The 20,097-nt window shown below is 45.3% G+C and overlaps 1 pseudogene; it reads left to right on the top strand.

Annotated features, from left to right (window-relative positions):
* The window catches only part of LOC115126022 (pantothenate kinase 3-like), a 32,713-nt pseudogene extending 16,591 nt beyond the window's left edge, over nucleotides 1–16,122 (top strand).
* The last annotated feature ends 3,975 nt before the right edge of the window (nucleotides 16,123–20,097 follow it).

Here is a 20,097-nt window from a genome sequence, read left to right as displayed (position 1 = left end):
TGATCAAGACAAAGGAGATGATCGTGGACTATAGGAAAAGGAGGGCTGAACACGCCCCCATTCTCATCGATGGGTCTGCAGTGTGGCGAGTCACATCCCGAACAAACTATCACGGTCCACTAACAAACTATCACGGTCCACTAACACCAAGACAGTCGTGATGAGGGCACGACAAAAACGTTTCCCCCTCAGGAGACTGAAAAGATTTGGCATGGGTCCTCAGATCCTCAAAACGTTCTACAGCTGCACCATCGAGAGCATCCTGACCGGTTGCATCACCGCCTGACATGGCAACTGCTCTGCACCTGACCGTAAGGCCTACAGAGGGTAATGTGTCACTGGGGCCAAGCCTCCTGACATCCAGGACCTATATACTAGCCGGTGTCAGAGGAAGGCCCAAAAATTGTCCAAGACTCCAGTCACCCGTGACAATATTTACTGTTTATTTAGTCAATGTTTTCTTAACTCTATTTTCTTTAAACTGCATTGTTGGTTAAGGGCTTGTAAGTCAGCATTTCACGGTAAGGTCTACTACACCTGTTGTATTCAGCATTTCACGGTAAGGTCTACTACACCTGTTGTATTCGGCGCATGTGACTAATAGTTTGATTTGATTCCAGTCAAGGAAGGGTGTTCTGTGTTTGATAAGACATTGTTATTTTAATTTTGTCTGGACTTGAGGCCGATGCTTTACTGTACCAGTGCTGCGAAGACGAGCTGTACTGTCAGGCACTTGGTTGTGGTGCTGACCGGCTGGGCTTCTATGTTGTCTGGCCGCAGACCTGATTTGTTTACGCAGTCAGGGTTGAGGGAGCAGGTGACTGAGGTTTTGCATCATGCTTTGGTTTTCCTCACACCTCTCGCTCTCTCTCTCTCTCTCTCTCTCTCCTCCCCCCTCTACAGATGGCTGATTTAGAGCTGTTGAAGCTGGATGAGCTTGACTGTCTGATTCACGGCCTGCTCTATGTGGACTCCGTGAGGTTCAACGGCCACCCCGAGTGCTTCTACTTTGAGAACCCGTCAGACACCCAGAACAGCGTGAAGACACCGTGCAGTCTGGCCGACCCGTTCCCTATGCTGCTGGTCAACATTGGATCTGGGGTTAGCATCCTGGCTGTGTACTCTAAAGATGACTACAAACGGATCACCGGCACAAGGTACAGGGCACAGGGATGAACTTTAAGTTTTTATTTTTTTTAAAGCCTTGCAAAGTCTGTATTTTTATGATTTCTGGTAGTGTTAAAAATCTGAAAGGTTTCAGGACAGTGCTGTTCACCAGTGCCAATTCAAATCCATTTGTTGCATTGGTTTTACATACAGTATCTACATTCTTTGACGACAGTCCAAAGTCATTTTTACTGATCATCAATGGACTGGGTTTTCCCAGGTGAGAGTTGTTTTCATGAGTCATTGAACAGAAAGGAACATGTAAATCTTGCAAAAATACTTTTTTATTATTTTTAGTTTAGTTTTCCTCGTTAAAAAAAGAGAGGAGAATCATACCTTGTAATGTTTTTTTTGTTTGTTTTACCTTTATTTAACGAGGCAAGTCAGTTAAGAACAAATTCTTATTTTCAATGACGGCCTAGGAACAGTGGGTTAACTGCCTGTTCAGGGGCAGAACGACAGATTTGTACCTTGTCAGCTCGGGGGTTTGAACTTGCAACCTTCCGGTTACTAGTTGGTTCTGTCCATATGTGGATTGTTTTTTTTGTTGCAGGTTCAGGAATGGCTGAAGAAGTGAAACATTTACCTGGAGCAATGCTGGGTGATTTTAAAAAGTTATAGTCAATCAATCAATCAATCAATCAATAATAGATACTGTCTGTCTGCACGTTGCACAGGGCAGTAGGGATGACCAGGGATGTTCGACCACTACCTTGTATCCTTTTCCCTCTCGCTCTCATCCAACACTTCCCACACTGCCCCTACTCGGATGGTATCGCGCCGTCCCAACCTTCGCTCTCTCTCCCCCGCTACTCTCTCCTCTTCCATCCTATCATCTCTTCCCTCTGCTCAAACCTTCTCCAACCTATCTCCTGATTCTGCCTCCTCAACCCTCCTCTCCTCCCTTTCTGCATCCTTTGACTCTCTATGTCCCCTATCCTCCAGGCCGGCTCGGTCCTCCCCTCCCGCTCCGTGGCTCGACGACTCATTGCGAGCTCACAGAACAGGGCTCCGGGCAGCCGAGCGGAAATGGAGGAAAACTCGCCTCCCTGCGGACCTGGCATCCTTTCACTCCCTCCTCTCTACATTTTCCTCCTCTGTCTCTGCTGCTAAAGCCACTTTCTACCACTCTAAATTCCAAGCATCTGCCTCTAACCCTAGGAAGCTCTTTGCCACCTTCTCCTCCCTCTTGAATCCTCCCCCCTCCTCCCTCTCTGCAGATGACTTCGTCAACCATTTTGAAAAGAAGGTCGACGACATCCGATCCTCGTTTGCTAAGTCAAACGACACCGCTGGTTCTGCTCACACTGCCCTACCCTGTGCTCTGACCTCTTTCTTCCCTCTCTCTCCAGATGACATCTCGCGTCTTGTGACGGCCGGCCGCCCAACAACCTGCCCGCTTGACCCTATCCCCTCCTCTCTTCTCCAGACCATCTCCGGTGACCTTCTCCCTTACCTCACCTCGCTCATCAACTCATCCATGACCGCTGGCTACGTCCCTCCCGTCTTCAAGAGAGCGAGAGTTGCACCCCTTCTGAAAAAACCTACACTCGATCCCTCCGATGTCAACAACTACAGACCAGTATCCCTTCTTTCTTTTCTCTCCAAAACTCTTGAACGTGCCGTCCTTGGCCAGCTCTCCCGCTATCTCTCTCAGAATGACCTTCTTGATCCAAATCAGTCAGGTTTCAAGACTAGTCATTCAACTGAGACTGCTCTTCTCTGTATCACGGAGGCGCTCCGCACTGCTAAAGCTAACTCTCTCTCCTCTGCTCTCATCCTTCTAGACCTATCGGCTGCCTTCGATACTGTGAACCATCAGATCCTCCTCTCCACCCTCTCCGAGTTGGGCATCTCCGGTGCGGCCCACGCTTGGATTGCGTCCTACCTGACAGGTCGCTCCTACCAGGTGGCGTGGCGAGAATCCGTCTCCTCACCACGTGCTCTCACCACTGGTGTCCCCCAGGGCTCTGTTCTAGGCCCTCTCCTATTCTCGCTATATACCAAGTCACTTGGCTCTGTCATAACCTCACATGGTCTCTCCTATCATTGCTATGCAGACGACACACAATTAATCTTCTCCTTTCCCCCTTCTGACGACCAGGTGGCGAATCGCATCTCTGCATGTCTGGCAGACATATCAGTGTGGATGACGGATCATCACCTCAAGCTGAACCTCGGCAAGACGGAGCTGCTCTTCCTCCCGGGGAAGGACTGCCCGTTCCATGATCTCGCCATCACGGTTGACAACTCCATTGTGTCCTCGTCCCAGAGCGCTAAGAACCTTGGCGTGATCCTGGACAACACCCTGTCGTTCTCAAATAACATCAAGGCGGTGGCCCGTTCCTGTAGGTTCATGCTCTACAACATCCGCAGAGTACGACCCTGCCTCACACAGGAAGCGGCGCAGGTCCTAATCCAGGCACTTGTCATCTCCCGTCTGGATTACTGCAACTCGCTGTTGGCTGGGCTCCCTGCCTGTGCCATTAAACCCCTACAACTCATCCAGAACGCCGCAGCCCGTCTGGTGTTCAACCTTCCCAAGTTCTCTCCACGTCACCCCGCTCCTCCGCTCTCTCCACTGGCTTCCAGTTGAAGCTCGCATCCGCTACAAGACCATGGTGCTTGCCTACGGAGCTGTGAGGGGAACGGCACCTCAGTACCTCCAGGCTCTGATCAGGCCCTACACCCAAACAAGGGCACTGCGTTCATCCACCTCTGGCCTGCTCGCCTCCCTACCACTGAGGAAGTACAGTTCCCGCTCAGCCCAGTCAAAACTGTTCGCTGCTCTGGCCCCCCAATGGTGGAACAAACTCCCTCACGACGCCAGGACAGCGGAGTCAATCACCACCTTCCGGAGACACCTGAAACCCCACCTCTTTAAGGAATACCTAGGATAGGATAAAGTAATCCTTCTCACCCCCCTTAAAAGACCTAGATGCACTATTGTAAAGTGGCTGTTCCACTGGATGTCATAAGGTGAAAGCACCAATTTGTAAGTCGCTCTGGATAAGAGCGTCTGCTAAATGACTTAAATGTAAATGTAAATGTAATGTTCTCTGTTTAGTGAGTCCTCCAGATCAGAGGCAGTAGGGATGACCAGGGATGTTCTCTGTTTAGTGAGTCTGTCAGATCAGAGGCAGTAGGGATGACCAGGGATGTTCTCTGTTTAGTGAGTCCTCCAGATCAGAGGCAGTAGGGATGACCAGGTATGTTCTCTGTTTAGTGAGTCTGCTAGATCAGAGGCAGTAGGGATGACCAGGGATGTTCTCTGTTTAGTGAGTCCTCCAGATCAGAGGCAGTAGGGATGACCAGGGATGTTCTCCGTTTAGTGAGTCCTCCAGATCAGAGGCAGTAGGGATGACCAGGGATGTTCTCTGTTTAGTGAGTCCTCCAGATCAGAGGCAGTAGGGATGACCAGGGATGTTCTCCGTTTAGTGAGTCCTCCAGATCAGAGGCAGTAGGGATGACCAGGGATGTTCTCTGTTTAGTGAGTCCTCCAGATCAGAGGCAGTAGGGATGACCAGGGATGTTCTCTGTTTAGTGAGTCCTCCAGATCAGAGGCAGTAGGGATGACCAGGTATGTTCTCTGTTTAGTGAGTCTGCTAGATCAGAGGCAGTAGGGATGACCAGGGATGTTCTCTGTTTAGTGAGTCCTCCAGATCAGAGGCAGTAGGGATGACCAGGGATGTTCTCTGTTTAGTGAGTCCTCCAGATCAGAGGCAGTAGGGATGACCAGGGATGTTCTCTGTTTAGTGAGTCCTCCAGATCAGAGGCAGTAGGGATGACCAGGGATGTTCTCTGTTTAGTGAGTCCTCCAGATCAGAGGCAGTAGGGACGACCAGAGATGTTCTCTGTTTAGTGAGTCCTCCAGATCAGAGGCAGTAGGGATGACCAGGGATGTTCTCTGTTTAGTGAGTGAATTGGACCCTTGTCCTGTCCTGCTAAGCATTCACAATGTAAGTACTTTGAGGGTCAGGGAAAATGTAAAGAATAAAAAGTACATTGTTTTCTTTAGGAATGTAGTGGAATAAAAGTACACGTTGTCAAAAAATATAAATAGTGAAGTACAGATACCCTAAAAAAACACCTACTTAAGTAGTACTTTTAAGTATTTTTACTGAAGTATTTACACCACTGAAAATGATAACTTGGCTGTGGTTAAGTGGTGTGGTTTAGTCAGGGTTAGGTTGGGTAAAGGATAACTTGGCTGTGGTTTAGTCAGGGTTAGGTTGGGTAGTCCTCCAGTGGTTTAGTCAGGGTTAGGTTGGGTAAAGGATAACCAGGTGGTTCTCTGTTTAGTCAGGGTTAGAGTTGGGTAAAGATAACTTGGTTGTGGTTAGTGGTGTGGGCAGGTTGGGTAAAGGATAACTTGTGGTTAAGTGGTTAGATCAGGCTGTGTTTAGTCAGGGTTAGGTTGGGTAAAGGATAACTTGGCTGTGGTTTAGTCAGGGTTAGGTTGGGTAAAGGATAACTTGGCTGTGGTTTAGTCAGGGTTAGGTTGGGTAAAGGATAACTTGGCCGTGGTTTAGTCAGGGTTAGGTTGGGTGACCAGGGATGTTCTCCGTTTAGTGAAGGATAACTTGGCTTGGTCAGGGTTAGGTTGGGTCAGTAATGACAGGGTTAGGTTGGGTAAAGGATAACTTGGTTGTGGTTAAGTGGTGTGGTTAGGTTGGGTAAAGGATAACTTGGCTGTGGTTTAGTCAGGGTTAGGTTGGGTAAAGGATAACTTGGCTGTGGTTTAGTCAGGGTTAGGTGCCTGAAAAGTGAAAGACTAAAGTTACATACATGGGATTCTTTATTGAATTTCAGAATGTCTGGAATAGAAAAGGCAGAAAATAAAACAATTCAATAAACATTTGCAGCCAGTCATCCATTCCATGGCCTTGTGACAGTTCCTGAGGGCTTTGGGTCAGCTTACAGTTCTGCTGTGACCTGTTCTGCCTACCTCCACAAGCACCCCCTGTCTCAGGCTGAGAGGGGACCCCCTGTCTCAGGCTGAGAGGGGACCCCCTGTCTCAGGCTGAGAGGGGACCCCCTGTCTCAGGCTGAGAGGGGACCCCCTGGTCTCAGGCTGAGGGGGGACAACCCGGTCTCAGGCTGAGGGGGGACAACCCGGTCTCAGGCTGAGGGGGGACAACCCGGTCTCAGGCTGAGGGGGGACAACCCGTTCTCAGGCTGAGGGGGGACAACCCGGTCTCAGGCTGAGGGGGGACAACCCGGTCTCAGGCTGAGGGGGGACAACCCGGTCTCAGGCTGAGGGGGGACAACCCGGTCTCAGGCTGAGGGGGGACAACCCGGTCTCAGGCTGAGAGGGGACTCCCTTTTTAGGCCACTGTTGTATGTTCATTCAGAACCACTTTCCATGACCCCGGCACGAGGGACGAAGCCGTAACTTGAAGCATGCATGCGTGTAACTACAAAATTTCACACATTTACGATTTGATGTCATTGCCCATTTGATGTGTTCCTCTGCCTGATGCCTTCTCTGTGTCCTCCTCTCAGTCTTGGTGGGGGTACGTTCCTGGGCCTGTGCTGCCTGCTGACTGGGTGTGAGACATTTGAAGAGGCTCTGGATATGGCTAGCAGAGGCGACAGCAGCAATGTGGACAAGCTGGTGAGGGATATCTACGGAGGAGACTATGAGCGTTTCAGCCTCCAAGGATCTGCTGTAGCCTCCAGGTGAAGGAGCGATCACTCAGTACTGGAATTATACTTTATATACCATGATAACTATACTGGATATACCATGATAACTATACTGGATATACCATGATAACTATACTGGATATACCATGATATACCATGATAACTATACTGGATATACCAATGATAATTATACTGGATATACCATGATAACTATACTGGATATACCAATGATAATTATACTGGATATACCAATGATAACTATACTGGATATACCAATGATAATTATACTGGATATACCAATGATAATTATACTGGATATACCAATGATAATTATACTGGATATACCAATGATAATTATACTGGATATACCATGATAACTATACTGGATATACCATATGTTCCATTATATCTACCATGATAATATATACACTGAACAAAAATATATAAACGCAACAATTTCAAATATTGAAGGAAATCCTTTAAATACCAAGAGTGTTTGAAGCTGTCATCCAGGCAGAGTGTTTGAAGCTGTCATCCAGGCAGAGTGTTTGAAGCTGTCATCCAGGCAGAGTGTTTGAAGCTGTCATCCAGGCAGAGTGTTTGAAGCTGTCATCCAGGCAGAGTGTTTGAAGCTGTCATCCAGGCAGAGTGTTTGAAGCTGTCATCCAGGCAGAGTGTTTGAAGCTGTCATCCAGGCAGAGTGTTTGAAGCTGTCATCCAGGCAGAGTGTTTGAAGCTGTCATCCAGGCAGAGTGTTTGAAGCTGTCATCGAGGCAGAGTGTTTGAAGCTGTCATCCAGGCAGAGTGTTTGATGTCATCCAGGCAGAGTGTTTGAAGCTGTCATCCAGGCAGAGTGTTTGAAGCTGTCATCCAGGCAGAGTGTTTGAAGCTGTCATCCAGGCAGAGTGTTTGAAGCTGTCATCCAGGCAGAGTGTTTGAAGCTGATCCAGGCTGTTTGTCCAGGCAGAGTGTTTGAAGCTGTCATCCAGGCAGAGTGTTTGAAGCTGTCATCCAGGCAGAGTGTTTGAAGCTGTCATCCAGGCAGAGTGTTTGAAGCTGTCATCAGGCAGAGTGTTTGAAGCTGTCATCCAGGCAGAGTGTTTGAAGCTGTCATCCAGGCAGAGTGTTTGAAGCTGTCATCCAGGCAGAGTGTTTGAAGCTGTCATCCAGGCAGAGTGTTTGAAGCTGTCATCCAGGCAGAGTAAGCTGTCATCCAGGCAGAGTGTTTGAAGCTGTCATCCAGGCAGAGTGTTTGAAGCTGTCATCCAGGCAGAGTGTTTGAAGCTGTCATGGAAGCTGTCATCCAGGCAGAGTGTTTGAAGCTGTCATCCAGGCAGAGTGTTTGAAGCTGTCATCCAGGCAGAGTGTTTGAAGCTGTCATCCAGGCAGAGTGTTTGAAGCTGTCATCCAGGCAGAGTGTTTGAAGCTGTCATCCAGGCAGAGTGTTTGAAGCTGTCATCCAGGCAGAAGCTGTCATCCAGGCAGAGTGTTTGAAGCTGTCATCCAGGCAGAGTGTTTGAAGCTGTCATCCAGGCAGAGTGTTTGAAGCTGTCATCCAGGCAGAGTGTTTGAAGCTGTCATCCAGGCAGAGTGTTTGAAGCTGTCATCCAGGCAGAGTGTTTGAAGCTGTCATCCAGGCAGAGTGTTTGAAGCTGTCATCCAGGCAGAGTGTTTGAAGCTGTCATCCAGGCAGAGTGTTTGAAGCTGTCATCCAGGCAGAGTGTTTGAAGCTGTCATCCAGGCAGAGTGTTTGAAGCTGTCATCCAGGCAGAGTGTTTGAAGCTGTCATCCAGGCAGAGTGTTTGAAGCTGTCATCCAGGCAGAGTGTTTGAAGCTGTCATCCAGGCAGAGTGTTTGAAGCTGTCATCCAGGCAGAGTGTTTGAAGCTGTCATCCAGGCAGAGTGTTTGAAGCTGTCATCCAGGCAGAGTGTTTGAAGCTGTCATCCAGGCAGAGTGTTTGAAGCTGTCATCCAGGCAGAGTGTTTGAAGCTGTCATCCAGGCAGAGTGTTTGAAGCTGTCATCCAGGCAGAGTGTTTGAAGCTGTCATCCAGGCAGAGTGTTTGAAGCTGTCATCCAGGCAGAGTGTTTGAAGCTGTCATCCAGGCAGAGTGTTTGAAGCTGTCATCCAGGCAGAGTGTTTGAAGCTGTCATCCAGGCAGAGTGTTTGAAGCTGTCATCCAGGCAGAGTGTTTGAAGCTGTCATCCAGGCAGAGTGTTTGAAGCTGTCATCCAGGCAGAGTGTTTGAAGCTGTCATCCAGGCAGAGTGTTTGAAGCTGTCATCCAGGCAGAGTGTTTGAAGCTGTCATCCAGGCAGAGTGTTTGAAGCTGTCATCCAGGCAGAGTGTTTGAAGCTGTCATCCAGGCAGAGTGTTTGAAGCTGTCATCCAGGCAGAGTGTTTGAAGCTGTCATCCAGGCAGAGTGTTTGAAGCTGTCATCCAGGCAGAGTGTTTGAAGCTGTCATCCAGGCAGAGTGTTTGAAGCTGTCATCCAGGCAGAGTGTTTGAAGCTGTCATCCAGGCAGAGTGTTTGAAGCTGTCATCCAGGCAGAGTGTTTGAAGCTGTCATCCAGGCAGAGTGTTTGAAGCTGTCATCCAGGCAGAGTGTTTGAAGCTGTCATCCAGGCAGAGTGTTTGAAGCTGTCATCCAGGCAGAGTGTTTGAAGCTGTCATCCAGGCAGAGTGTTTGAAGCTGTCATCCAGGCAGAGTGTTTGAAGCTGTCATCCAGGCAGAGTGTTTGAAGCTGTCATCCAGGCAGAGTGTTTGAAGCTGTCATCCAGGCAGAGTGTTTGAAGCTGTCATCCAGGCAGAGTGTTTGAAGCTGTCATCCAGGCAGAGTGTTTGAAGCTGTCATCCAGGCAGAGTGTTTGAAGCTGTCATCCAGGCAGAGTGTTTGAAGCTGTCATCCAGGCAGAGTGTTTGAAGCTGTCATCCAGGCAGAGTGTTTGAAGCTGTCATCCAGGCAGAGTGTTTGAAGCTGTCATCCAGGCAGAGTGTTTGAAGCTGTCATCCAGGCAGAGTGTTTGAAGCTGTCATCCAGGCAGAGTGTTTGAAGCTGTCATCCAGGCAGAGTGTTTGAAGCTGTCATCCAGGCAGAGTGTTTGAAGCTGTCATCCAGGCAGAGTGTTTGAAGCTGTCATCCAGGCAGAGTGTTTGAAGCTGTCATCCAGGCAGAGTGTTTGAAGCTGTCATCCAGGCAGAGTGTTTGAAGCTGTCATCCAGGCAGAGTGTTTGAAGCTGTCATCCAGGCAGAGTGTTTGAAGCTGTCATCCAGGCAGAGTGTTTGAAGCTGTCATCCAGGCAAAGGGTGGCTACTTTTGAAGAATCTCAAATATAAACTTATTTTGATTTGTATAACACTTTTTGTTGTTTTTTTTGGTTACTACATGATTCCATATGTGTTATTTCATAGTTTCAATGTCTTTACTACCATTTTACAATGTAGAAAATGGTAAAAAGAAAGACAAACCCTGGAATGAGTAGGTGTGTTGACTGGTACTGTAAGCATGTACAGTTGAAGTCGGAAGTCTACATACACTTAGGTTGGAGTCATTAAAACTTGTTTTTCAACCACTCCACAAATTTCTTGTTAACAAACTATAGTTTTGGCAAATCGGTTAGGATATCTACTTTGTGCATGACAAGTAATTTGTCCAACAATTGTTTACAGACAGATTATTTCACTTAATTCACTGTATCACAATTCCAGTGGGTCAGAAGTTTACATACACTAAGTTGACTGTGCCTTTAAACAGCTTGGAAAATTCCAGAAAATGATGTCATGGCTTTAGAAGCTTCTGATAGGCTAATTGACATCATTTGAGTCAATTGGAGGTGTACCTGTGGATGTATTTCAAGGCCTACCTTCAAACTAAGTGCCTCTTTGCTTGACATCATGGGAAAATCAAAAGATATCAGTCAAGACCAGAGAAAATAAATTGTAGACCTCCACAAGTCTGGTTCATCCTTGGGAGCACTTTCAAAATGCCTGAAGGTACCACGTTCATCTGTTAAACAATAGTACGCAAGTATAAACACCATGGGACCACGCAGCCGTCATGCCGCTCAGGAAGGAGACTCATTCCGTCTCCTAGAGCTGAATGTACTTTGGTGCGAAAAGTGCAAATCAATCCCAGAACAACAGAAAAGGACCTTGTGAAGATGCTGGAGGAAATGGGTACAAAAGTATCTATATCCACAGTAAAACGTGTTGTATATCGACATAACCTGAAAGGCCGCTCAGCAAGGAAGAAGCCATTGCTCCAAAACCGCCATAAAAAAGCCAGACTACGGTTTGCAACTGCACCTGGGGACAAAGATCGTACTTTTTGGAGAAATGTCCTCTGGTCTGATGAAACAAAAACAGAACTGTTTGGCCATGATGGCCATCGTTATGTTTGGAGGAAAAAGGGGGCGGCTTGCAAGCCAAACAACAGCATCCCAACCGTGAAGCAGGGGGTGGCAGCATCATGCTGTGGGGTGCTTTGCTGCAGGAGAGACTAGTGCACTTCCCAACATAGATGGCATCATGAGGGAGAAAATGATGTGGATATATTGAAGCAACATCAAGCTTGGTCGCAAATGGGTCTTCCAAATGGACAATGACCCCAAGCATCCTTCCAAATGGCTCTTCCAAATGGACAATGACCCCAAGCATCCTTCCAAAGATGTGGCAAAATGGCTTAAGGACAACAAAGTCAAGGTATTGGAGTGGCCATCACAAAGCGCTAACTTCAATCCAATAGAACATTTGTTGGCAGAACTGAAAATGTGTATGCAAGCAAGGAGGCCTACAAACCTGACTCAGTTACAACCAGCTCTGTCAGGAGGAATGGGCCAAAATTCACCCAACTTATTGTGGGAAGCTTGTGGAAGTCTACCTGAAATGTTTGACCCAAGTTAAACAATTTAAAGGCAATGCTACTAAATACTAATTGAGTGTATGTAAATTTCTGACCCACTGGGAATGTGATGAAAGAAATAAAAGCTGAAATAAATAATTCTCTCTACTATTATTCTGACATTTCACATTCTTAAAATAAAGTGGTGATTCTAACTGACCTAAAACAGGGAACTTTTACTAGGATTAAATGTCAGGAATTGTGAAAAACTGACTTTAAATGTATTTGGCCAAGGTGTATGTACTTCATATGTACTTCAACTGTATGTATGTAATTGTTATAGTAGTTAATGAACTGTAGAAGCACATATATATAAGCTACACAGTACAAGGTGCAATGTAGGTTAAGTAACAGTGTCCCAGAAGGGCTCTATATCACTGGCCTTGTTTTATGATGTTCAATTCTCTTTTAATTCTAAACAAAAAACTCTTAATGGTATCGTTTTTTAAATTTAAAGAAGAATTTGTTCATTCCTAATAGAAGTTCTTGTGATTCTTATGTTATGCTTTTGTTATTTTAACACAGCTTTGGCCACATGATGAGTAAACAGAAACGAGACTCCATCAGCAAAGAGGACCTGGCCCGGGCTATGCTGGTCACCATCACCAATAACATCGGTTCCATTGCACGCATGTGTGCCGTCAACGAGGTCATCGCACAAACATTCTCCCTGCAGTTTGCGTTATATTAATATTCATCATTCACTTAGTTAATGTTTTCAGGAGAAGTAGTTGTCTAAAGGCCTTATTTTGCATTTACACTTTTTTTTTACATCTGCGTCATTTTAGTCAGTTATCCAGAGTGACTTAGTGTGTTCATCTTACGGTAGTGTAACCGGTGTGAAATGGCTAGCTAGTTAGCGGTGGTGCGCTAGTAGCGTCACTCACTCCGAGACCTTGGAAGTAGTTGTTTCTGTAAGAGCTGCGGGTTTTGTGGAGCGATAGATAACGATGCTTCGTGGGAGGCAGTTGATGACGTGTTCAGGTGGTCCCTGGTTCGAGCCCAGGTTTTTGGGGGTGCAAGGAGAGGAACGGAAAGCAATACTGTTACAGTAGCTAGGTGAGACAACCACATTTCAGTCTTTTTTTGGCTGGTTTTCTGTATGCTTTCAGCTTCTTTAGTGTTTCCATGGTGATCAAGCAGCATTGTACAGGGCTTTCAAAGCGCACCGAACTTCAGCTCCGCCACCACCACCTGGCCCGTAGACCTTTTTCCCAAAGCGTGAACTACAGTATAGAATTACTCTATTGTCGAGCAACAATGTTTTAGTGTCCGTGATCTCTCTCTAATAGTGATAGCTCTGACAAGAGGACAAGAGGCCCAACACATAAGCTTGAATAAAATAAGTGATACTAGCAAAGAGTCGTGTGCAGGTTTCTCTCTTTATTTGACGTTCCAACACACCTGCTACAAGATCACTCAGATGTGGGGCTGCTTTAAAAAAAAAAAAAAATGAGTGTCGGTGATCGTACAGACAGGACTATAAGTGCAAGGCAGTTCAGTTCAACGGCGATACAACAGGACAGATACTGTACCAGATGACTTCCTTCTCTGCTCTGGCCTTGTACGTTGATAACAGGGGAAGTACAGCAGACTCCCGTCTTTTAGCTCCACTTTGTTGTAATCATGAGTACTTATTTGTATCTCCATTGACTGTTGGTATTTTATTAGGATCTCCATTGGCTGTTGGTATTTTATTAGGATCTCCATTGGCTGTTGGTATTTTATTAGGATCTCCATTGGCTGTTGGTATTTTATTAGGATCCCCATTGACTGTTGGTATTTTATTAGGATCTCCATTGGCTGTTGGTATTTTATTAGGATCCCCATTGGCTGTTGGTATTTTATTAGGATCTCCATTGGCTGTTGGTATTTTATTAGGATCCCCAATGGCTGTTGGTATTTTATTAGGATTTCCCATTGGCTGTTGGTATTTTATTAGGATCCCCATTGGCTGTTGGTATTTTATTAGGATCCCCATTGGCTGTTGGTATTTTATTAGGATCCCCATTGGCTGTTGGTATTTTATTAGGATCCCCATTGGCTGTTGGTATTTTGTTAGGATCCCCATTGGCTGTTGGTATTTTATTAGGATCCCCATTGGCTGTTGGTGTTTTGTTAGGATCCCCGCTGGCTGTTGGTATTTTATTAGGATCCCCATTGGCTGTTGGTATTTTATTAGGATCCCCATTGGCTGTTGCAAAAGCAGCAACTACTCTTCCTGGGGTCCACATGAAACATGACATAATACAGAACATTAATAGACAAGAACAGCTCAAGGACAGAACTACATAAATACATTTAAGAAAACAATGATTCTGGGGTTCTGTTATGAACTGTATATTGACAGTCTCTGCATGTTTTGGATACATTCGATATTTTTAACATTTAAATTGATGCCAGAACTATGACATTTTCACTTTCAGAAAATCGAGAGAGTTGTGTTTGTTGGGAATTTCTTACGGATCAACACCGTGTCTACTAAGCTGCTGGCCTACGCCATGGACTTCTGGTCCAAGGGACAACTGAAGGCCCTGTTCCTAGAACACGAGGTACAACGCTTGATTTGAGTTGGAAGATTTAGATTCTGTCAGACTGAATGTAAACAAAGTTGTCAACTCTACCCCCCCCCCCCAAAGCTCCCAGAGTTCATAATCATCATTTGAGTATTAGTAATAATACTATATTTACCACATTGTATGTTTTTATGTAGGGATATTTTGGCGCGGTTGGGGCATTCCTGGAGCTGCTAAAGTCGTCTGAGGAGCCATGATGATATGCCAATGTCATCCCTCAAGAAGCTGCCGAGAAGCCGCCACAGGAAACTGGAAAAAGCCATTTAATAATTTAACTCTAAATATCTTTGAACTATTTTTCTCTAAAATCCCCTCAAATAGAGGTTTTATTAATAAAGTGAATGAAATGTCTCATGTCAGGTAAGCGCTAAGGGTCTCAGAGACTGTTAGTTTCTTGGTACTGTGTGTAAATATCTATTCTCGTAGTTCTAGAGTGCACTAAAGCCAAAAACCTGCTGAGATTTTACCTGTGTGACAGGAGTCTGCAGTCTTCAGTAATAGAGGAAAGGGAGTTTCTCTCAACATATGAATATTGCCTTGTCTGCTGCTGTTCTGTCCATTGTGAAAAAGGCCAACGGGGGGGGGGGGTAGTTCTATTTGTATCGAATGAAGGGACCAAAGAGGCTGATTCATCATAATTGACTGTCCCTTTTAATTCAGCACGTCACAACGAGGGTCCACTCTCCTGTTGCTTGTGGCACATTTCATCAGGTCCACTCTCCTGTTGCTTGTGGCACATTTCATCATATCTGTTAACCATGAGGCGTTAATAAAGCTATGTAGTGTTTATAAACCCTTGGTTCACCAGCCTCCTCAAACTCTCTACTCTCTTTTTAGTGATGAAGTTCTGTTTGTACGTCTGTCAGGTTAAGATGTGTGTTATGAATCTTGATACTTTGGTTATTTTGAGATGCTGCACTACGAGTCCAGTACAAGTATCCACTTCTGTTCGTTTCACACTTGCCTCACACTTGCTTATCTTCTCCAAACCCCGGACCATGACGACACCCCTCTACAGCCAGTGGTGATTTGAATTGCCTAGTAAGGACTGTTTTGTGGTGTTTTATCTCACGTAGTTGTAAGGTACATAACTACTGGCAGCAGTTTGTCTACATAGTGATTTTTTTAAAAGTATTTTATCTTATGTCGGTGTGGGAGTTCCTCACCCAGTGCGAAGGGTTCATTTACCTGCAGTTTGGACAGGACATCTCTATTTTGGCCCCCAAAGCAATTCCCATAGCTGCTATCAATTTTCTTGTTTTATACATCAGTTAAAGCTATTCAATGTGAATGTGCTTGTAGCTAGAATATTGAAGGACCACCACACTAGACATGATTTACCTGTTGGCTTAGGTATTTCAAACGGCAGCAATAACTGGGCAGCAAGTAGTCAAAGAAACATCCCATTGATTGCGTCCATCATTAATGACCTCATAAAACAGTGGCACCTCCTCTGTTAGAATCCAATGTCTCAACCTTTGCTATTATGACATCACAGAATGTTCTGTTCTGTTCTTTTTTTTGTTTGTTGTTGCCTTCCTCCTCTCCCTGTTGGTTAATGACCTCCGCCTATCAGGTGGCAACGTTGTCAAACTGGGTAGCAGTTTACTTACTGGCTACTCTGTGCCACCTACTTCTCACCTCAAACTTGTTTTGTTGCCTTTTTGTTTTTAGTAGAACTATGATTATGTGCCCTACGGTCTCTTTTTGTTTTTAGTAGAACTATGATTCTGTGCCCTACGGTCTCTTTTTGTTTTTAGTAGAACTATGATTCTGTGCCCTACGGTCTCTTTTTGTTTTTAGTAGAACTATGATTCTGTGCCCTACGGTCTCTTTTTTGTTTTTAGTAGAACTATGATTCTGTGCCCTGATTCTGTGCCCTACTCTTTTTGTTTTTAGTAGAACTATGATTCTGTGCCCTACGGTCTCTTTTTGTTTTTAGTAGAACTATGATTCTGTGCCCTACGGTCTCTTTTGTTTTTAGAACTAGACTATGATTCTGTGCCCTACGGTCTCTTTTTGTTTTCAGTAGAACTATGATTCTGTGCCCTACGGTCTCTTTTGTTTTTAGTAGAACTATGATTCTGTGCCCTACGGTCTCTCTTTGTTTTTAGTAGAACTATGATTCTGTGCCCTACGGTCTCTCTTTGTTTTTAGTAGAACTATGATTCTGTGCCCTTTTTTTGTTTTTAGTAGAACTATGATTCTGTGCCCTACGGTCTCTCTTTGTTTTCTTCTTCATGTAAAGTGTTTATGATTCAGTGTGGTTCTTTGTGAAGGCTTCAGTTAGACCCATGTGAAGTCATGAGTCTCACTGCAACATGGAGTTTAGTCGGGGTTAGTAGATGGTATCATTCAACTGCATGGGATTCTGACTTGATTTCATTAAGATTTTATTTTTATTTTTTTTGAGGGTGGATGATTTTTCAAATGTTCATTTTGTGGTTTTCAGTATCGTTTGAGTCAGTTTTTAGTATGTTAGCCTGGCTCAATGTGAAGCTTGTCTTCCTCTAGTACGTACATAGTGTACGCATCTCGTGAATTGGAGCCATCAAATCTGTATTATGTAAGAGCTATGTTTGTACAGAACTCTGTACAAGGAATATTACTTGCCACAGCATGAGGACATTTGCCTCATGCATCTGCTTTACACCCATGATAAAGCTCTATTGAGTGATATGGAGTTAAAGCAAAATCCTCAGAGGTATCCCTTGACCCTCGTTAGTGTTAACGAACAGGAGAAGCCTTAGTGGTATCCCTTGACCCTCGTTAGTGTTAACGAACAGGAGAAGCCTTAGTGGTATCCCTTGACCCTCGTTAGTGTTAACGAACAGGAGAAGCCTTAGTGGTATCCCTTGACCCTCGTTAGTGTTAACGAACAGGAGAAGCCTTAGTGGTATCCCCCTCGTTAGTGTTAACGTGTGGTACCCCTCGTTAGACCCTGTTAACGAACAGGAGAAGCCTTAGTGGTATCCCTTGACCCTCGTTAGTGTTAACGACCTTAGTGGTATCCCTTGACCCGTTAGTGTTAACGAACAGGAGAAGCCTTAGTGGTATCCCTTGACCCTCGTTAGTGTTAACGAACAGGAGAAGCCTTAGTGGTATCCCTTGACCTTAGTGTTAATGAACAGGAGAAGCCTATCCCTTGACCCTCGTTAGTGTTAGTGGTATCCCTTGACCCTCGTTAACAGGAGAAGCCTTAGTGGTATCCCTTGACCCTCGTTAGTGTTAATGAACAGGAGAAGCCTTAGTGGTATCCCTTGACCCTCGTTAGTGTTAATGAACAGGAGAAGCCTTAGTGGTATCCCTTGACCCTCGTTAGTGTTAACAACAGGAGAAGCCTTAGTGGTATCCCTTGACCCTCGTTAGTGTTAACGAACAGGAGAAGCCTTAGTGGTATCCCTTGACCCTCGTTAGTGTTAATGAACAGGAGAAGCCTTAGTGGTATCCCTTGAACCCTCGTTAGTGTTAACGAACAGGAGAAGCCTTAGTGGTATCCCTTGACCCTTAGTGTTAACGTTAGTGGTATCCCTTGACCCTGTTAGTGTGAACAGGAGAAGCCTTAGTGGTATCCCTTGACCCTCGTTAGTGTTAATGAACAGGAGAAGCCTTAGTGGTATCCCTTGACCCTCGTTAGTGTATCCCTTGATCCAGGAGAAACCTTAGTGGTATCCCTTGACCCTCGTTAGTGAACAGGAGAAGCCTTAGTGGTATCCCTTGACCCTCGTTAGTGAACAGGAGAAGCCTTAGTGGTATCCCTTGACCCTCGTTAGTGTTAATGAACAGGAGAAGCCTTAGTGGTATCCCTTGACCCTCGTTAGTGTTAATGAACAGGAGAAGCATTAGTGGTATCCCTTGACCCTCGTTAGTGAACAGGAGAAGCCTTAGTGGTATCCCTTGACCCTCGTTAGTGAACAGGAGAAGCCTTAGTGGTATCCCTTGACCCTCGTTAGTGAACAGGAGAAGCCTTAGTGGTATCCCTTGACCCTCGTTAGTGAACAGGAGAAGCCTCAGTGGTATCCCTTGACCCTCGTTAGTGAACAGGAGAAGCCTTAGTGGTATCCCTTGACCCTCGTTAGTGAACAGGAGAAGCCTCAGTGGTATCCCTTGACCCTCGTTAGTGAACAGGAGAAGCCTTAGTGGTATCCCTTGACCCTCGTTAGTGTTAACGAACAGGAGAAGCCTTAGTGGTATCCCCTGACCCTCGTTAGTGTTAACGAACAGGAGAAGCCTTAGTGGTATCCCTTGACACTCGTTAGTGTTAACGAACAGGAGAAGCCTTAGTGGTATCCCCTGACCCTCGTTAGTGTTAACGAACAGGAGAAGCCTTAGTGGTATCCCTTGACACTCGTTAGTGTTAACGAACAGGAGAAGCCTTAGTGGTATCCCCTGACCCTCGTTAGTGTTAACGAACAGGAGAAGCCTTAGTGGTATCCCTTGACCCTCGTTAGTGTGAGTGAACAGGAGAAGCCTTAGTGGTATCCCCTGACCCTCGTTAGTGTTAACGAACAGGAGAAGCCTTAGTGGTATCCCTTGACCCTCGTTAGTGTTAACGAACAGGAGAAGCCTTAGTGGTATCCCCTGACCCTCGTTAGTGAACAGGAGAAGCCTTAGTGGTATCCCCTGACCCTCGTTAATGAACAGGAGTTTAATCCCTGGTAAAGATCAGAGAACATGCTATAGAGTAGCTTCTGTATTAATCTATTCTATGTTCTAGCAACGCTGCAAATTCTGCCAATAACTCCAAAACAAGGAAGTGATTTGGTTGTTCAAAGCTTTTGTTTTGTGATCTTAAGAATTATGCAAAACTGATTTGTCTTTTGATCTGAGAATCCTTTTTTTTTGTGTTTTTTTGTTCTTGATTGAGTTTCTTCTGCTGATATTTAAACAACACCATCTATAGTCTGGAAAGCTTTATAGGATGGACCTTTTTATCACGCTGTTCTTATAGGATGGACCTTTTTATCACGCTGTTCTGATAGGATGGACCTTTTTATCACGCTGTTCTGATAGGATGGACCTTTTTATCACGCTGTTCTGATAGGATGGACCTTTTTATCACGCTGTTCTGATAGGATGGACCTTTTTATCACGCTGTTCTGATAGGATGGACCTTTTTATCACGCTGTTCTGATAGGATGGACCTTTTTATCACGCTGTTCTGATAGGATGGACCTTTTTATCACGCTGTTCTGATAGGATGGACCTTTTTATCACGCTGTTCTGATAGGATGGACCTTTTTATCACGCAGATCTGATAGGATTGGACCTTTTTATTATGTTGATTCTGAATGTACTGTACCTGTAAATATATCCGCCAGAAATCTTTCTGCTAATGCAATGTCTAACCTCTTTACTGTGTGTAAGGCTACATTCACACAGGTTGCCCAATTCTGATCTCTTGCCCAATCAGATCAAATCTTTTGCCAATATTGGGGCCAAAAGATCAGAATTGTGCTTCCTGTGTAAATGCAACTTAAGAAAAATTACAAGAAAAGGAACACTGGAAATATGCTGTCACAATGTGTGTGTTCTGGAAGTTATTTTCTGAAAGGAATAAATTTGTGAAGCTATTAAGATGTGTTAATTGGTGATTATTGATGCTGTCAGGGGGGTTGGTAATTAATTATCTAGGCAAGACTGTTAAGAACAAATTCTTATTTACAGTGAAGGTCTACCCTGTCCAAATCCTAACCTGGACAATGCTGGGTTTGGTGATTATTGATGCTTATTCAGCTTCTTTAGTGTTTCCATGGTGATCAAGCAGCATTGTACAGGGCTTTCAAAGCGCACCGAACTTCAG

This window comes from Oncorhynchus nerka, linkage group LG16, assembly GCF_034236695.1.
Source record: "Oncorhynchus nerka isolate Pitt River linkage group LG16, Oner_Uvic_2.0, whole genome shotgun sequence".
Taxonomy (NCBI): domain Eukaryota; kingdom Metazoa; phylum Chordata; class Actinopteri; order Salmoniformes; family Salmonidae; genus Oncorhynchus; species Oncorhynchus nerka.
This window is presented reverse-complemented; position numbering and strand designations above follow the sequence as displayed.